The sequence below is a fragment of the Canis aureus genome, chromosome 17 (assembly GCF_053574225.1).
Source record: "Canis aureus isolate CA01 chromosome 17, VMU_Caureus_v.1.0, whole genome shotgun sequence".
NCBI classification, from domain to species: domain Eukaryota; kingdom Metazoa; phylum Chordata; class Mammalia; order Carnivora; family Canidae; genus Canis; species Canis aureus.
Window position 1 is genome coordinate 54,348,940 of NC_135627.1, and position 17,779 is coordinate 54,366,718.

The 17,779-nt window shown below is 38.7% G+C and overlaps 1 protein-coding gene across 6 annotated transcripts in view; it reads right to left on the minus strand.

The window, feature by feature from the left end:
• ENOX1 (ecto-NOX disulfide-thiol exchanger 1) overlaps nt 1-17,779 on the minus strand; it is a 550,271-nt gene that overhangs the window by 516,148 nt on the left and 16,344 nt on the right. Inside the window, exon 2 of one of the 6 annotated variants that reach the window (XM_077855556.1) lies at nt 8,700-8,776. The exons of the other annotated variants lie outside the window; for them this stretch is intronic. The gene's annotated coding sequence lies outside the window, so the exon portion shown is untranslated. The remainder of the gene's footprint in view (nt 1-8,699; nt 8,777-17,779) is intronic. 6 annotated transcript variants of the gene reach the window in all.

Here is a 17,779-nt window from a genome sequence, read left to right on the forward strand (position 1 = left end):
GATGTGGATGGAACTATAGAGTATTATGCTGAATGAAGGAAGTCAATTGGAGGACAATCATTATATGGGTTTCAATCATACAGGTAATATAAGAAATAGTGAAAGGGATTATAAGGGAAAGAAGGGAAAATGAGTGGGAAAAATTAGAGACAAAAAAAAAAAAGAAAAATTAGAGACAAAACATGAAAGACTCCTAACTCTGGAAAACGAACAAGGGGTAGTGGAAGGGGAGGTGGGTGGGGGTTGGGGGTGACTGGCTGATGGCCACTGAGGATGGCATTTGACGAGATGAGCACTGGGTGTCATACTATATGTTGGCAAATTGAACTTCAATTAAAAATATATTAAAAATAGATTAAGGCAATATAACTGGTCTGGAATCTTTGGTCAATGAAAGCCTTGGAATAGATTGATGAATGTGTGAATTTAGAAATAGTACTAAATTTCCATGTGACCAAATTTCTTTCAAGTCCATTCAAAACAAAATACTTTCATAGGAAGTATTCATATAGAACCTTTAACAATGGAAAATTCTCTTCTTATTTAACAAAACTCTTACATATCATAGTTATCATAGTTCATTCTAGTATGACAATAATCTTAAGATAAATATGGCTTTCACTGCCCAGATTAAATGCCTTAAGTGGCTCCCCTGTGCCTATAATCCAAAATCCTAATACTTAGGATGACAAGCAAGACCTGATGGTCTGAATCCTACCTACTTGTCTAGTTTCGTTTACCTCTACAGCTGCCAGGATGCTCAACCTCTCGTAAAGTCCTCAAATTTTTTCGCCATACTCCTTCACACCACTCAGACCTCACCAACACTACCTCTGTACCTGCATTGTGTTGTTTTTATAGCAGTTCTGACAAATGCTTATTTTTCTTTCTCAGCTTAGAAAAGATCACCTCCTCTGTAAAGTCTTTGCCAACTCTCCTCTGCTAGGAAAAGACTGACCCACTCTTTTATGTCTGTAAAATGTTGTCCTTCCCTGCCCTCCTACCTACCATAGCATTTTACTATGCTGTTTTTAATAGCCATATAGAGAAATAATTCAATATACTGTACATTTTAAAGTGTATTATTTCATAAGTTTTAATCTATGGTTATACCTGTGAAATCATCATCACAATCAAGATAATGAACATATATATACACTATTTCTGAAGTTTTTCATCTTTCCCTCCCACCCTTCTCTGCCTTTCTCTATCCCAACGCAAACACTGATTCGCTGTTTGAAACTATAAACTCACCAGCATTTGCTATAGTTTTAAATATATGGAATTGTACACTATGGACTCTTTTTTTTTTTTGCTTTGTTTCTTTTGCTCAGCATAATTATATTGAGATTCATCCATGTTGTTGCATGAATCGATAGTTCATTTGATTTTACTCCTGAGTAGTTTCAGCATAGACATGGACGTGCTGCAGTGAATCTGTCCTTTCCTCTGTGGATGAATAGTTGAGTTGTTTCAACTTTCTGAGTATTACAAAGTATGATGCTATCAACATTCATATGTAAGTCTTTGTACAGGCACATGTTTTCTTTCCTCTTTGGTAAATATTTAAAGGTTAGGATGCATGAATCATGTGGTAGGTGTATGTTTAATTTTTAAGAAACTGCCTAACTACTTTCCGAAGTGACTGTGCCATTTTACATTCCCACTAACAGAGTATGAAAGCTCCATTTCCTCCATATCCTCATCAACATTTTATATAGTTGTTTTAATTATAGCCATTCTAATATGTGTATTATGCTATCTCATTGGGGTTTTAATTTGCATTTTCCTAATGATTAATGATGTTGACATCTTTTCATGATTTTGCCACCCATATTTCTTCTTGGGTGGAATATCTGTTCAAATTGTTTGTTTGTTATTTTGGAGGGTTTCTTGTTTTCTTATTAAGTTTTGAAAGTAATTTATAAATTCTGGATGCAAATCCATTATCAGATAAATCTGCAAATGTTTTTTCCCAATATGTGGTTTATGTTTGTGTTTTCTTAATATCTTTTGAAGAGCAGAAAAATTTAATTTCGGGAAAGTCCAATTTATCAATTTGTTCTTTTATGGACTGTGGTTTTGATATCACATCTAAGAAATATTTGTCCAACTCAATGTCACAAAGATTTTTTTCCTATGTTTTTCTTTTTGTTAAGATATATTTATTTTAGAGAGGGAGAGAGTGTGTGCATGCATGAGCAGGGGGAGACGCAGGGGGAAAAGAAGGCAAGCAGACTCTCCTCTGAGTGAGAAGCCCTCCTGCATGGCTCCATCCCATGACCCTGAGATCATTACCTGAGCCAAAATCAAGGGTCAGATGCTAACCCACTGAACTACCCAGGTGCCCCCTCCATGTTTTTTTCCTACAAGATTTATAGTTTTAGGTTTTACATGTATGTCTACAATCTATTTTATATTCATTTAAAAAATATACTATAAGGTATGGTTCAATATTTATTTTCCCCTTATAGATATCTACGTATTCCAGAGCCATTTGTTTGTTTTTTTTTTCCCAGAGCCATTTGTTAAAGAAACAATCCTTTATCCACTGAAATGCCATTGTACCCTTGCCTAAAATCAATTGTCTCTACACACATGGATCCATTTCTGACTCCCTCTGTTGTTCCAGTAATCTATTTGTCTATTGTAACACCAGAGCCTCGCTCTTGATTACTGAGCTTGAAAGCAGGTAGTTTTAGTCCTTTAACTTTGTTCTTCTCTTTTCAAAGTTGTTTTGGCTATTCGAGGTTCTTTGCATATCATTGTGATTTTTTAGATTCATCTTGTAATTTTGAAAACTGTTGGCATTTTTATTGGGGTTGCACTGAATCTATAGATCAATTTGGAAAGAACTGACATTATAACAATATTGAGACGTCAATTATAGCTCTCCATTTATTTAGGTCTTCTTTTTCTCAACAATATTGTATGGTTTTTCACTGAAAAAGTTTTGCACATCTTCTATTAGATTTACCCCTAAGTATTTCATATTTTTGGTGCTATTGCAAATGGCATTTTAATTTCAATTTCTTATTGTTCACTGTTAGTATATAGTAATATAATTGTCTGTTATATATTGATATGCCATCCTAGAATCTTGCCAGAAGACACTGGAATTAAGAATTAAGATTAGCATCTCAATGCCTAGGGGGACAAAGGAGGTTGATCACAGCTACATATAGAAAAAGTTGTGCTGTGGAGATATTTACATTTGTTAGGGGAGAGAGGACAAGTTAAGATACATCTTCAACATTTCTGTTTCTGTTTTTGGCCTAGTTGGCTTGAATGAGTCTTTGAGCTCATTAGTGAAGTAGCATAGGAAAAATTCTACTACTCAGTGCATATGGTCCTTCCTACAATGGTTTCTGAAATGTGAGACAGTATAAATCCTTGCCATCAAAGGGGAATCCCAAGGGACCAGCAGCAGTAATGCTTCACCTTTCTGTCTTGAATCTTTTAGGCTGGTTTTTCCTTCTCTTTCTCATCCTATTATGACCAAGTTTCCTTAATAGGAAGCTAGTCCTTACATTTCAGAACTGGAACTTGAACTGTAGTATTTCCTCTATGTATTTACTTGTATTTTGAATGATTAGTCTTGGGCTCCTGACTCTAAATTGTACATATTAATTCATGTTGACTGCCTGTGTAACTAAATCTGCTTATATCCTGTTGACCTTACATCCATAAATAGGATGCTTGCTTCACAATGCAGCATATCCTGTTTGCTGCACTCATTTTCCACACTAGAAAACTCGGAGGTCACATGTTTCTCCATCCTTCACATCACCAGAACTCTATCTGCTCTGCACATAAAAGAAAGGATTCTATTGTTACAAACCCCAGAACACAAACCACTTCTCTATTCTACACTGCACAGAAAACTTCAAAGCATGTTCCTAATTGAAAGGATTTTTGGTTGAATATGAGCATTTTCAGCTACATCCATGTCTCCAGATGACCATCACTGTCAGAAGCATCATCTTTGAGTATGAATGACACACTGAATGAAGGGAAGAGAGAAATAGAGACGCCGGGGGACTGAATACAGAATTAACATCAAAGAATGAAGTCTGGTCAGAATTCCCTAAATCTGCTTTCTCTCTCTCTCTATGCTGACGTAACAGTCATTCAGGAGGCCTTTGTCACCACTTTAATCAGGACCTTGTACACCTGTGAGGCTCTAATGCCTCTTACATTCACGCTTCCTCTCTGGTTATAAATCATTACCTGTGGGCCCTATTTTCTTTTTATATAAACTAAAAAAAAAATTTACAACATAATACATTTTTTCAGCATAAGAATAGAAAACACAATTAAGCCTAAATAAGAAAACAAATCATCATTAAGCTTACTAGCCATAAATTATGACTCCTAACATTTGATATATATCCTCCCAGACTTTTTTCCTCAGTTACAACATTTTCAACAAAAATGAAATCATAAGGTTAACCACTACTGTTTTCTAAGTTGTCAGGTAGGTAATATGGCAGCAAGTCATGTTGATTACTTTTTGGTGCGATCTTGGCAAAAGAAGTAACACACTACAGATAATATTAGACCTTCCACCGAAGCTATAAAATAATTAAGGTGTGGAATCTGAACTACCTCCAGCCAGACCAAGCAGAATTACCCAGCAAATGGAGAAATCTCCTACTAATTAGAAAACCATAGCCAGAACACTGTCACTCAGCCAGGTCACATGAAACACTTGTCCACAGACAAAGTTTTAAGCAGTCTATAGGTACATGTGGTTGCATACTTAGGGCTGAGAGTGAAAAGAGTTGAGGCCATGTCATTACTGGTAAGGAAAAGAAAAGTGCCAAATGTCCAGAGAAAAACGTGTATGAGGTGGGAGATACAACATACCACTTGCCACAGTTATGCACATCGTGTCTTTCACTGGACTAGAAGTTCTCAGCACGTATCTTTTTCCTCCTTTTTATCCCTAGTCCCTGCCACTTAGTAAGGATTTGCTAAATGAATGTAGGGGCTGTCCCAGAAGCAGATGAGTTGAAAATGATTGAGTAGAAATTAGCCTATGTAACACAGTACAAAAAAAGATGAAAATATCATCTCTAACTGTCCTATTTTCATTTCTTTTTCTTAAAGATTTTATTTATTGGGCAGCCCCAATGGTGCAGCGGTTTAGTGCCGCCTGCAGCCTGGGGTGTGTGATCCTGGAGACCCAGGATCGAGTCCCATTTCGGGTTCCCTGCATGGAGCCTGCTTCTCTCTCTGCCTGTGTCTCTGCCTCTCTCTCTCTCTCTCTCTCTATCTTTCTCTCAATAAATAAATAAATAAATAAAATCTTTTTAAAAAATCTTTAAAAAGAATTAAAAAAAAGATTTTATTTATTTATTCATGAGTCACAGAGAGAAAGAGAGGCAGAAACATAGGCAGAGAGAGAAGCAGGCTCCATGCAGGAAGCCTGATGTGGGATTCAATCCTAGGACTCCGGGATCACACCCTGGGCCAAAGGCAGATGCTCAACAGCTGAGCTACCCAGCCATCCCCTTATTCTCATTTCAATGGAAGCAAATCCAGTATATGTCATAGGCAAATGTTGGTACATAAGCTGGAAAGTATTAGGGCTCTAGGCATCTTTAATTCAATTTCTTAAACACACATATCATTTTCCAAATCCCAGTCAAATATATTTTCACTAAGGCACACTGTTTCCAAGGTTAATGTGGGTTATGAAGGGGAAAAATGGGTGAAAGATGATTATACAAGTTGCCTGATGTGGTATATTAATTGTGAAATGGCCCCCAGTTCTCCGTTTCTCTCTGTACCCATGCCCTTTGATATTTGACTTTGTAGCTTCACTCATCGAGAGGTAGACAGACTCTATTTCCCCACTCCTTGAATCTAGCTTGGCCTTGTGACTTGTTTTGAGGAACAAAACACAGGGGAAGTGAAAGTGTGCCAGTTCCAAGGTGTCAAAGGGCCTTTTGTGCTACTTCTCTCTCAGAACTCTGAAAAGTCACCAAGCTGGCCTGCACGAGGTCATGTGGCCTGCCATCCCCATTACTCCAACTGACAGCTAACCACCAGTCATGTGACTATCCAGCCCTGAACCATGCCGACATCTGAACAAAGGCATGACATTTCACCAAAGAATTTGGAAAATCCAAATTAAAACCACAATGAGATATCACTAGATACCTGTCAGGTGGCTAAATTAAAAAAAATGACAACACCCAATGCTGCCCAAGGATGCAGAGAAACCACATCACTCATACATTGGTGGTGAGAATGTACAAGGTACTGCCACTGTGGAAAATTGCTTGGCAGTTTCTTTTAATACTAAACATAAAACTATCCACCAATTATACTCTTGTGCATTTACCCCAGAGAAATAAGAGTCTGAGACATGTTCAAACTAAAAACCTATACATGAACATCCATAAGAACTTTATTCAGAGTATCAAAAAATAGAAACAACCCAGAAGTTCTTTGACAGGATAATAGTTAAAAAGCTGGGCTACTGGGCAGCCTGGGTGGCTCAGCGGTTTAGCACCTGCCTTCGGCCCAGGGCGTGATCCTGGATTCCCAGAATCAAGTCCCACCTCGAGCTCCCTGCAGGGAGCCTGCTTCTCCCTCTGCCTATGTCTCTGCCTCCCTCTGTGTCTCTCATGAATAAATAAATAAAATCTTAAAAAAAAAAAAAGCTGAACTACTCCTCAACAATAAAATGGAAGAAAGTTTTGGTAAACACATCTTGGATGAATCTCCAGGGAATTATGTTGTGTGGGGAAAAAAAAGCCAGACCCAAAAGTCCATGTACTGTATTTTTTTAAAAGACTTTATTTATTTATTTATTTATTTATTTATTTATTTATTTATTTGTAAGAGACACTGAGAGAGAGAGAGGGAGAGAGAGAGAGAGAGAGAGAGAGAGAGGCAGAGACACAGGCAGAGAGAGAAGCAGGCTCCATGCAGGGAGCCCGATGTGGAACTCAATCCTAGGACGCTGGGATCATGACCTGAGCCAAAGGAAGACGCTCAACCACTGAGCCACCTAGGTGTCCCCATGTACTGTATTTAAATAACATTCATGAAATGACAAAATTATAGAATCTGAAAAACAGACCGATGCTTGCTGTGGTCACTATGAGGAAAAGCAAGAGGGGAAGTGGGTGTGGGCATAAAAAAAAGAGGGTAAAGTGGAGGATCCTCACTGTTATGGAAATGTTCTATATCTTAACTATAGTAGTGAATACCCCAGTTGTGATACTGTGCTATAGTTTGGCAAGATATTACCATGTGGAAAAACTCTGTAGAAGATTTAAGAGATGTCTGTTATTTCTTATAACCACTTATGAATCTATAATTATCTCAAAATAAAAAGTTTAATTTAAAGCTAACTATTTGAGGGGCGCCTGGTGACTCAGTCTATTAAGTGTACGACTTGCTTTCAGCTCAGGTCATGATCTCACAGCTTTGAGTTCAAGCCCCATGTCAGGCTCTGTGCTCAGCATAGAGTTGGCTTCAGATTCTCTCTCCCTTACCACCTGCTCCTCTTCCCTCCTCTCTCATTCTCTCAAATAAATAAAATCTTTAAAGCTAACTACTCGAATGGCTTTGGGCAAGTTACTGAACTAACTTGTAAGCCCTGGTTCTGTTACCTGTAAAACAGGGATACAATAGTATTTAGGTAATAGAGCTTAAATTAGATGATTAAAAGAAATGATATTTATAATACTCATAGGATGATTAGTATTTGATGAGTGTTGTTATTGATAATATTAGTAGCAACAGTAACAAACAGTAACAAAAATAATAAACATGGACACAAATAAAGATGTTTTTGTTTGTTTTAAGTCCATTCAGATTTGTTTTAAGTCCATTCAGCGAGGCAAACAGTAGCAAGTCATGTTGTCAAAGTGCTAACTAGAAAACAGACCTAGCACAAGAAAAAAGAGGTGGTTCTTGCTCAAGGGCCAGAAAACAGAAAGGTAGCTCTATTATAGAAAAAGCTACAGAATGGATCAAAGAAAACATGTGTCAGAAAATTAAATAAATGAAAACATGGGCTGGAAATTGATTAGTTTCAATAACATGCCTAAAGATACATAATTAAACATATATCCCAATAGTCACAGAATCTTGGAGTTAAGTTAAACTTATCCCCCACCTAACTCCTAAATCTCTCCAGCTATGCTGAATAATGCCTAATAAGGAAAATGTCTCACTTAAAAATAGAAAGCAATGGAGATTATGATGGAGAAGCCACTATCGATCACAATAATCACAAAACTCTAAATCAGAGGTGGACATTCCAAGCTGCACATCTAATAAGCATTGAAAGTAAGAACTAAAGGTTTCCACAGACACGGCATTTTACATCACCTCGGAAGGATAAAGAGGAATATCTCTGCAGTGTGTAGATATAAACACTTTAAGATAACTACTTCTTTGGTGGTGTCTGGATCCAGCCACAGTACAGGATAATCAAGCTGCACTATATTTAGGTTGGTCTGTCCATCCATCCATCCATCCATCCATCCATCAGATAGTCACAGACCATCTCCTATGTAATGGATATCATATTAGAGTCTGGAACTACAATTAGAAGTAAGAGTGACATGGTCTCTGCCTTCATGAAACTTATACTCTATCAGGAGAGTAACATAATTACTTAATCATTCATAAAATATACAATGATAGGGATGACAGAGGGCCTTGGGGAATACCTCACAGGATGCAGAAGCATCTACTCATCTGAAAGGCTTTCAACAGTAGGACTCTCTTCCATCCATACAATGATGCACTGTGAAAACATAGTTCGATTATGTATTAGTTTATTCATTTATTCATTTTTGCCATTTGGATAATGAAAATAAACACCTAATTTATCTGTCATCATCAAAGAGTATTCCAGTCTGTTTAAGTGTACTTTGTAGAGAGCAGAAAACTGTCACCTGGGACTAAAATTCTATTTAAAACTTCTAAAAACGAAATCCTGAAATGAGCCATGGTGCACGGCTCTACATCACTAAAACAGACAAAATGACTGTCATTTACTTTCAATGGCCCCTAGTGACCATTATGAATGTCAGTACCAGGTACTCACTTTGAACTCTCCTGAGGGGTACAGAGGACTGGAAGTCCCACCGTATACTGCGGCCTGCTACCCGTGCATGCCTCCCCATAGCTAGAGAGCATATCGGCATGTTCGCCTCACACTACACCTCCCCAGTGCTTTGTTTCCTTTAGGGCCTGGTAACTTCACTGGTTCTATCCATATTGCCTGCCTCTGCCATCATTCCTTCCCTCTAACCTACTCTCTTGGCTAAACTGTTCCCCTGCTTGTATTTCATAAGCTAGATCAAAAATGGAAATTTCAAAAGGAACCCAAACAACAGCTACGCTATATAAACTGAAAGTAAAAAGACCCTTTGCCCAAAACAGAGTTCAAATGCACTAGATTTGTGGGAAAATATTTTCTAGGGGACCAAAGGGGTACTGTGTTTTCCTTTTTTTTTAAATTCAGGATCACACATTTTCTAGAGCATTACTGTAGAAAAAAGCAAAGAAAACAAACACTACCTGTCTGGCAGAGAATGTTGTGTCAATTATGATTATATAGCATTTTTCTTACCTAGAGTTCAAATATTTTTACTATTATCTCATTTATTTTCCCCAAATTCCTGAAATACAGAAAAACGCAAGCATAATTAATACATTGAGAATCTTGACCACCAAGATTCTAAGTGAGCTGCCCAAAGTCACAGAAAGAGGCCTGAGGGTCTGTCTTTCTGCCTCCCTGTCTTCATTTTCTTTCCAGGAAAGAACACTTTCAGATCAGAAATGACCACAGGTACCTGATTTTCGTCTGAGATAGAGAAATTGAGGTTTAAAAAAAGAAAATAAAAAATCAAGTTCCTCAGAACTAAGATCAGTAAAAAAAAAAAAAAAAAATTTAATAAAAGCTTTCAGTCTGAAGAAAACCACCTTATTTCATATGAAAACTAATGGAAAGTACCTAAAAGATAGTACTCCCATCTTTCTATACCACCACATGAACTTGTCACCTTTCCAAACACCTTGAAATTACTTCAGGTAAATGCAGTAACTCTCAAAGCACATTTCATACAGTGGGAAAAAAAAATTCTTTAACAATATATAAAACTATCTTTGGCAGAAATGACTGCATTAGCATGTCACAAATATCAACCCCCTGCCCGCCAGCTTCAGAAAGTCTCCTCACTTTAGGGGATTAAACTGGATTGTTTTCAGATGAATTTCACTCTATTAGGACCCGCCTTTAGTTGCTTTTCAACTAGAGGGACGGTGGCGCCTCCTCTTCCTCCTCATTTGTGTCTGCTAAATCACCCAGGATTCCTGCCATATAACATTTTTAAGCGTTCACAATGTTCTCATTGCTTTAAGCCAAGTCTGTGTCACTTTCCAGCCTCAATTAGTAAAATACTACAAACTTTTACAAAAGAGGAATTGGAAACAGTGTTCCAAGTGGTCAGTGGAAGAGGAAGAAAAGCAGAAATAATAAAATGAAAGCATGTGTCTCTGCCCTTCTCTAGGTCATGCTGCCTCCTCCTGCACATCCAATTACTGCACATCCTCCCCCCCTTCCCTGGTTGTGCACCTAATGTCAAGGAAAGCTGGACTTGCTGGTGCAAGTAGAAGAATAATGTTTAAGGTGCCTGGGTGTGTCTGGGATGGAGAGGACTGCTGGGATACATCCTGAGGGATAGCTCAGTGTCCACAAATGTATCAAGAATTCATCCAGCAACATCTGTTAGGTGAGACACTCATAAAATAAAGTGGCCCTGGGACAACTTAAACTTCACTACCACTTCCGTCTCTCCATCTTACAAGTGTGCCTACAGCTCTGGGAGAGATGTCAGCTACCCCTGCAGCCATCTGCTTTTCTTCCACACATACCTCCCCTCCGGTTTCCACTGGATTCCCTGTACTGTCGACAGCCTACTGTTGAGAAGAATGAAGGGAAGGTGGCCGGGTGGCAGCTATTACTCATTCTACAGGTCATCCAAGTCTCAGTGTTCTGTGATAATCTGGGGTGCCAAGTTGGCTTTCTTTTAACTGTTAGAGTCTCGGTTTTCTTCCTTCTCAATTTCCTCATCTGCTTCATGAACCATGGGCTAAAATTTGAGTGTAACTCTCTCTGAATACTCCAATGTCTTTGGAGCAGCAGTAGCTTTAGTAAGTACTGAACTAGATAAGACACGATCTAGAAAGAAAAATAGAGGGAGCACCTGGGAAGCTCAATGGGTCAAAAGTCCAACTCTTGATTTGGGCTCAGGTCATGAGCTCAGGGTCATGAGATCAAGGCCCGTGTTGGGCTCCACACTCAGCATGGAGTCTGCTTGAGATTCTCCCTCTACCTCTGCCCCTCCCCCTGCTTGTGCTCCCTAAATTAATTTTAAAAATCTTTCCAAAAAAGTGGGAGCACAACCTGCAGTCTCTTGCCTCCAACAAGAGTAAGCCAGTGGTGCCTATTTTCACCAAATGGAAGGTAATAATCTGGGGCAAGCACTAACTTGGAATCCCTCAGTCCCAAAAAAAGGCACTGTGGGTAGCTGACAATGGGGATTAGGCAGGATATTTACTCTCTTACTATTTACAATATAAAACAATAATTACTATACCTGGAATCAGAAGAATTTTTAGGAAAAAGATGTCACATACTAATATGAAGCCTGTGGAACATTACATGAAATATTTATGCAATATTTATATTTTTGTTGATGTAATTAAGGTGTCAAAGTGATTCAGTCAATTCTCAATTATCTCTACTAATGGGATTGGTCAATACAATAAGTAGCCTAAAATGGCAGACCATGTAGTTTTTAAACTATGGCTCACAAGTCCACTCTTTATTATTATCTCTAGGTATACTGAATAGTTTTTAAATTGAAGAGTTCATCATTTCAGAGAAGTTGAGAATCTTAAAGGGTCATTTTAGCCGTCTCATTTTGCACTCAAGTGAAGTTATTAGGCTTAAAATGTTTAAGGGACTTACACAGTTAATGTACACAGTTAAATGGAAGAGCCAGGCCTTAATCTAACTACTCCAACTGACATCATGAAGAAGAGCCATGAGGCCATATTCAAGAGAAGTCGGAAAACCAATTAGCTGCCTTAGTTAGTGCCTTCCCTTCCTCACTCCATCCCTCAGGACTTCCTTCCCAAAATACCAGCAGAAAAATACCTACCGAGACCTTCCTATGTATAATCTCAGATTTAATTGATATTCCAAATTTAAATAGGACTTAATGTCCTTTTATTCTTTCATGGTTGTTGATTGTTATCTTCCATGAGGAAGTAATTAGAAATATGATTTAAAGAAAACTTTATTGAAAATTGCTAGCCTACAATAAGCAAAATGCTTTTATAAGTCAACGCAAGGGGGATAACATAATAACTTAAAAATAAAATGTGGGGATCCCTGGGTGGCGCAGCGGTTTGGCGCCTGCCTTTGGCCCAGGGCGCGATCCTGGAGACCCGGGATCGAATCCCACATCGGGCTCCTGGTGCATGGAGCCTGCTTCTCCCTCTGCCTGTATCTCTGCCTCTCTCTCTCTCTGTGTGTGACTATCATAAATAAATAAAAATTAAAAATAAATAAAAATAAATAAAAATAAAATGTGAACACAATCTAGTAGAGGGCTACATGCATTATCACGGTATATAAGACTCAGAGAATTTGTGTCCTACACATATGAGAATTTACCCTGTTCTCGAAGAATTTCAGAGAAGATTCCACAGCTTTTCACAACATTGTCTAGCAGCACATTTTAATGTTTACCTCTGTCACCATCTCCATTTAAAACCTACCTACTGCAGCTTAATAGGCATAGTGTTTATTCTAATTTTGCCAAAATGAGGTCAGTGAAGATAGAAACACATGCCTCTCAAGTATCACTCAGTATAGAAGAAAAAAATTCCTCAAACCCACCTCTCTTTAATCCCAGCCCACACCATGCACTATCTATGAAAACATTTTTAAACATAAAAAATTAAAATGATTGAAAATGACGCATCCTTAGATGTTTGTGAAAAAGAACACTACCAGAACGGAAAGCCCGTATTCCTCATAAACCTGGCTGAAAAAAGGAGCTCCCTTGTAACACCACAACCAGGAGCCAGGATAATTACAATAGAAACACTTTATTTCAAATCATGAAAAGAGTTACACTTGATCTTCTTGTTAGCAGGGGCTGTGCAGACAGCAACATTTACTGTGAAATGTAAGGGCAGATAACAGCTGATTTGAAAGGGGATTGTGTAAATCTAGTTAAAGAGCAACTTTAGAAGATTATTTTCAATTACTGAGATAACATCATGGCTCTCAGAAAAAAAAAATGGAAAGGTTTGTTCTTTACACCACATACAGTGTACAAAATCTAACAAAACCGCCTGCTTTCAAGCAATAACATCAGCCAGCAGCTAATATGCCTTACCTCCACTTTACCCTCCTTCTTCAGGTCATTTTCAATTATTTCTACTACTTACTCAGCTCTGTGAACAAAAAGTCATTTTCAGTGAGAGAAACAACTTCAAAAAACCAACTCCTTCCAAATAACGACTAAAACCTTTAGATTTCCATGTGCCAAATACACATAACCCAGGAGACCTCCAAACTAGGCCTGGGGTCATGCAGTCAAAAGGCACCTACCTGTGGTTGATAAAATGGCATTCGCTTCTCCTGTCAGAACATTTAACTGAGACCATCTGGGCCTCAGTTCCCAGTCAGTTCACCTTAATACATAGGAGGACACACATATTCATACAGTGGCCAAAAGACAAGCTAAGCTACACCTCTTAAGCTATGTGAGATAACCTTGTCACATGAAATCCCTAGGTGTCAACATGGCCTGTGTAGAGGGTGTCAGTGATGTATTTAGAAAAAAAGAAAAGAAAAGCTAAATAGGCAACAAAGAGCCTAACGTAAAGGAGAAACATCACACTAGGAAGCAGAAAACTGTCCCCTCCTGGCTCTGTTATTTACGAGTTACATGACCTTTCCAAGCCTCCTCTCCTTTGCTTGTTCTCAATGCTCCAGCCGCTTCACACCACTGTTCCCAGGCACACTGGGGTCTTCTGTGCCTCTGCGTCTCTGCTTTGGATGACCTTCCCCGCCTGGAGAACCCCCTCTGAAGCCTAGTTTAATGCCTTTTCTCTACAAATGGTACTTTCAATTCCCTTGTCAAAATGAATCCCACTTCACTATGGAAACCTTGAACACTATCTGTAACAAAATGCTGACCACACAGCATTATTTGTGCCTATCCACTTCCTCTATCCTGTCTCTACTCCTCAAGGGCAGGGATCCTCTCATCTTTGTACATTCGGAACCGTCAAACATTGAGAAGCACTCAGGAAAAGATTGTGAAGTAAAGGATGAATTGATGAAGGGATGAAAAACAAACCACATCAAATTTCATCACCTTTAAAACAGGAATAATAATGGTTACCCAGGTCATTCAGAAGTCATGATTACCAAAAGATGAGCAAGTGCTTTACACTTTGTTAGGTGCCGTATAAATTTGGTGATTATGATAAAGATGGCAATATTAAAAAGCCATAATGTATAAATATAGTATGACGGCTTCATATACAGTAAAAAAAATTATTATCCATATATATCATACCTATGCTCAACTCAATTGTGATTTTATTTCCAAATAAAAAATTTAAAATTTAGCAAAAGGACACTTCACTGTCCAAAAAAAAATGTTCTAATGAACTACAGCCAAATATTAAAAATGAGAGAATCACTTTACATAGGATTCTACTTCTATTAATTATGCACATTTTTCTGCATGGATGGATGTATGAGTGCACTGCACAGATTCCACTCTGTGATGTAAACTGAATACTTCATATTCCACTCCCATGTCACCATCTCAAAACACTTTAAAAGCAAAACTGCATTTCTCTGGAAGAACAGGCCCATGATACACTGAAGGGTGGGGGCATCTCTTTAAAGAGAGAAAGATAACTGAGGGATTTTGAAAGTGAGCAACAGCAAGATAATGATCTCATATTTCAGCTCTAGGTAACTGAGGACTGTATGTTAAACATTTCCCTTCAAATACCTCCGTTCTTTCTAACCAAAATACTCTCTTACCATAGGGAAAGAAGTCTCACATTTAATCAAGATCTCGCTGTGTATCAATAATAAATTCTAAAGCAGTCACATTAGCTTGAGGAAGCACCATATCTGTCCTAGTCATGCACTCATTCCAAAGTGTCATGTCTTCTCGGGTCCTAGGACAATGGGACATCATCACTGGAAATAGCTCAACTGCAGACAGATCAGCTTTTGGTACACTAAAGTCTAAAAACTCATAATCTCACAACTCTTCCCTATTTCTATGTCACAATTATTTTAAAGTGACAAATAGCTCTAAAATTATGTTCAAGATCCAACGTTTCCATTATGTACAAGTTCTAAACAGACCTGGTTCCTATACGTGTAGACACAGACAAGCTCAAGCTCTGGCCAGTCCAAGTCCTCCAAGACACTTAAACTAATCTCTCATCATCAGATAGAAGGATGGGAACTGAGAGTTCTCACTAAGAGGATGAAAAGGCTTGTCCCAGCTGCAAGTTATCATAAGCTAGTTGGCCCATCATCTGCACGGCTACAGCTGTATCCAACTCAGCTCACCCAAAGAGATTCACACTCTTGTAGTGCCAAAATGAGTGTCTCGCCTAAAAAAAAAAAAAATGCCCAATTGAAAATAACTCTCTAATCTGCATCCTTTCAATAGAACTGAAGTGCACTTCACCAACACAGAGCATGGGCATCTTGAATTAGCAGAGAACTATTTTTAACACATGAAGGATAAGATATGAAATTAGTTTCACGGGGAATGAGAACCTTGGAGATTATTTACTTTGCCTTAATTACTTTGACTCACCATTAATTTAGCTTTCCTAGGGTACTAAATATTTCACGCTAAGATTTTGAGACTAAAGAAACTTGAGCACAAATTTGGAGCTTTGGAAGTCTGCAGCAGCATCTTCAACACTGAGTCACAGATGCCCCCATTGGGCATCGAAGTCTATTCACGTCACACTGCTCAATGACATTTTCAGTTGCTGTTTGTGTATTGTTTTAACCCTGGGACGAGAAGCTCTGCCCTGACTATGCAGGGAGCCAAACTTTATTCAGCTTCTGTTTAACTCCTCAGCCAATAACATCACTAGTGCTCACAGCTACTCTCACCACTGCCAAATAGGGCAAGTAGCAATTGCCTTGAGCCAAGGAAAGAAAAGTTGAGACTGCACACTGGGCAATGGAGTCAACTCCAGTAAAGGTGACGAAGAAGACACGAGAGCAAATACTCTGTAATGGGTTCATTACCGCATCAGTGAGGAAGAACCCACTTGGTTCCCACTAAGGCACCTACAGTGAACAGGGTCGGCCACGAACAGCTGGCCATTTGCCAAAGCCCTGTACTCTTCCCCCATGGCTCTTAATCATTGTCCACTGGCAGACACCACAAACAACAGGCAGTGCATGGCAGCAGGCATGAGCCCAAGGAGAGCAATACACTTGCTGCCAGATGCAATACAAGACTCACTAGGACCCCTCAATCTGTCAGTGCCCTCCAGCTCCACCTGGCATTTGGCAATTTGGAGGGAGAGGGTGGTGAGAGGCTGAGAGAACTTTCAGCCCCTGCCCACAAAGAATCTGTCCTTATTCTAACCGGGAGAAGAACTGACCCCGTGTATATCATTTCATTCCAGTGAGTTCAGGCCATTACTTCTCTTCACTAAATATGCTACACCCTTACAGTTCCTTTTTTTTTTTTTTAATAGAAATGTATTTTTGCTTTTTATTTCTAAGTTGCCCTTTCTTCTTCTTGATCAGGACATTGTTTGACTTAATTGAGCCCTTTCAGTCTAGTATTCTGAACCCAAATAAACAGAGTAGCCAAGTTCACACATCTCCAAAACTCTACCACTTTCTACTTTGTAATAAAATTCTGTCATAGAAATAGGCTTCCATGATAAACATTTCTAATTAACAATAATAACCCCTATTTCTTTAGCCTATTCATAGCTTTAGAACTTGCTCACATGTGCCACATACTTTATCTTACCTCTTTTTACCATTTGGCCCCTTTCCTCATGCCTCGAGCATATGGAAGTCCCTACTTGCAGCACCCATAGGTTAGCCTGTTCCCTTTGTCGCTATTCATCCAACCTCCTTGTTTTCTAGGTCACACACCTCATTTGCATCATTTGTACTTTGGGTTCATTTTTATCATTTACAATTTTCAGGTGAATCTCTTCAATGCCACCTTAATTGTAATAATAGACACTACATTCCTTCTTTTGTCCCATCAGTCAAAACAAAGTGAGTTTTGTTAATAATTTCTATATGGGAGAGAAGGAACATAGTAGAACAAAATGTGGTGGGAGAAAGGGTTAAAAATTCTTCTACATACTAGCTATGCAGTGAACTAATCTTTCTGAGTTTTGGTTTCCTCTTACTATTGACATAAAAAAGTCATTATAAGGGGGCACTTGGGGTGGCTTGGTGGTTGAGCATCTACCTTCAGCTCAGGTCATGGTCCCAGGGTCCTGGGATGGAATCCCACATTGGGCTCCCCTCATGGAGCCTGCTTCTCCCTCTACCTATGTCTCTGCCTGTCTCTGTGTCTCTCATGAATAAATAAATTAAATAAATATAATCTTTAAAAAAAAGTTAATGAGGATTAAATGGGATGGCATCTACATTGTGACAGAAAATACTCAGAAGCCATTCACTAAA